At 46.9% G+C, this 2248-nt stretch overlaps 2 protein-coding genes across 2 annotated transcripts in view; one reads left to right on the forward strand and one right to left on the reverse strand.

Moving 5' to 3' along the window:
• The window catches only part of AAMDC (adipogenesis associated Mth938 domain containing), a 215401-nt gene that overhangs the window by 112644 nt on the left and 100509 nt on the right, over window positions 1-2248 (reverse strand). The window lies entirely within an intron of this gene.
• LOC142194137 (glycerophosphodiester phosphodiesterase domain-containing protein 5-like) overlaps window positions 1-2248 on the forward strand; it is a 227434-nt gene that overhangs the window by 12947 nt on the left and 212239 nt on the right. The gene's annotated exons all lie outside the window — the stretch shown is intronic.

Genomic DNA, 2248 nt, shown 5'->3' on the forward strand with positions numbered 1-2248 from the left:
TTGTGGAAGGTTTATCTTTTTTTTTATGCGTTGGAGAGGATTGATCTGAATAAAACATCTCGTCCTCCTTGTTGGTCGTCTTATAAGTTCTCTAAGATTCTTCCATGACGCTATATACAAGTGCAGTGATGTTCACAATCGCTATTGCAGGGGTACGGCGTGAATCCTACATGAACCGATGTGCCAGGCATAAAGCGAGACTTGCAGCTGTAACACGGAAGGTCGGACATGTCTATGTTACAGACATGTACATGTGCATTGCGTGCTCTGTTTGCATGCATGCTGCTCTTATGTACTTGTTTATGTGTACTAGAGTGCCAGGCTCCCCCTTTGGGGGTGATATACTGTGCCGTGTGGAGGAAACTAAGGGGGCACCGTGTGGTGGGGGGGGAACTAAGTTACCACATACAGTATGATGCCCTTTAGTGTCTTTCACCCAGTTTAATTCCCCTTAGTTTCCTCACACCACAAGGTATAATGCCCTCTTAGTTCCTCTGACGCCATACAGTATAATACCCCCCCCTCCCTCCATACAGTATAATACCCCCCCTCCCTCCATACAGTATAATACCCCCCCTCCATACAGTATAATACCCCCCCTCCCTCCATACAGTATAATACCCCCCCTCCCTCCATACAGTATAATACCCCCCTCCCTCCATACAGTATAATACCTCCCCTCCCTACAGTATAATACCCCCCCTCCCTCCATACAGTATAATACCCCCCCTCCCTCCATACAGTATAATACCCCCCCTCCCTCCATACAGTATAATACCCCCCCTCCCTACAGTATAATACCCCCCTCCCTACAGTATAATACCCCCCTCCTTACAGTATAATACCCCCCTCCCTACAGTATAATACCCCCCCTCCCTCCATACAGTATAATACCCCCCCTCCCTCCATACAGTATAATACCCCCCTCCCTACAGTATAATACCCCCCTCCTTACAGTATAATACCCCCCCTCCCTACAGTATAATACCCCCCCTCCCTCCATACAGTATAATACCCCCCCTCCCTCCATACAGTATAATACCCCCCCCTCCCTCCATACAGTATAATACCCCCCCTCCCTCCATACAGTATCCAAATAATCTTCCACTCACTATTAATCATATCTTACCCCTCTGGGGTGTCCTATATAATTGATCAACACCCTTCCCCCGTTTCACCATCCTTCTCTTCCCATAGCAGCCACGCGCTGGTTAATTATATTTAATGGAGTCTCCCAGGACTGGTCATGAATATGTGATCGGTAGGGGTCTGATACTGGGAACTTGCTGATCAGCTTCTCTTAGAGGCTGTGGACTATTCAACCAGCTGATCGGTGGGGTCCTGGGTGTTGGACCCCTGACATTCACCTATTGATGACCGATCCTGCCCTAAGGACAGATCATCAATATAGAAGCCCCAGAAATCCTCTTTCATGGAGTTCTCCACTTTGGACAATGGCTTTTTTAAGGTCTTGAAACAAGGAGCTGATCACAGGGTGTCCTGGTGCTGAAACTCGAGTGATCAGCCATGATCTGTAGGGGAATCCAACAGCAACTGTGTAATTCCTCTGCAGCGCCACCACAGGTGAAATAAAGAATTACACAATGTCAGTGAGATCAGTCTGTGCAATTTAAGCTGGTGCACGTAATATGCTGTACAGCACCACCTAGTGAAGAATATTGTGCATTACACACTCAAGTTCTGATACTTCTTGTGACCATTTCTGCCATACAGAGCTCCTTATAGACAAATATAGGGAACACTTGGCTGCCCCACGGCACCGATACCCCTAGTAAATCGCATTAGATATCCGCACTGATCCCTGTGTATAGAAGTGTAATAAACCCGACAAGTGGAGGGCGATTTACTGCTGGCTGACAGCACCACCTAGTGTCAGATACTGTGTATTACAACTTTGGTTCCTGATAGTCTTTTTGTGGGGCATAGACGCTCTTCTACAGGACTTAATGGTCCCATGTGATGGGATTGTGGGTTCCTAGGGGTTTCTGGAAAAGCTGTTTAACTCTTTCGCTGCCAGGCACGTACACTGTACGTGCTCCCAAGGTGGCACTTCAGTAGCCGAGGACGTACTTAGTACGTCCTCCCTACTAATGCCGATATCTCTGGACTGCATCAACATATCTTGATGCTTTAAAATGCATTTTAAAGAAGAGACTCTCATCTTTAAAATGATACCAGGGACTTGATGATTTTACTTACAGTCTTGCAGCCATTCACTGTTGAAAAC

Source organism: Leptodactylus fuscus, chromosome 2 (genome assembly GCF_031893055.1).
Source record: "Leptodactylus fuscus isolate aLepFus1 chromosome 2, aLepFus1.hap2, whole genome shotgun sequence".
Lineage (NCBI taxonomy): Eukaryota > Metazoa > Chordata > Amphibia > Anura > Leptodactylidae > Leptodactylus > Leptodactylus fuscus.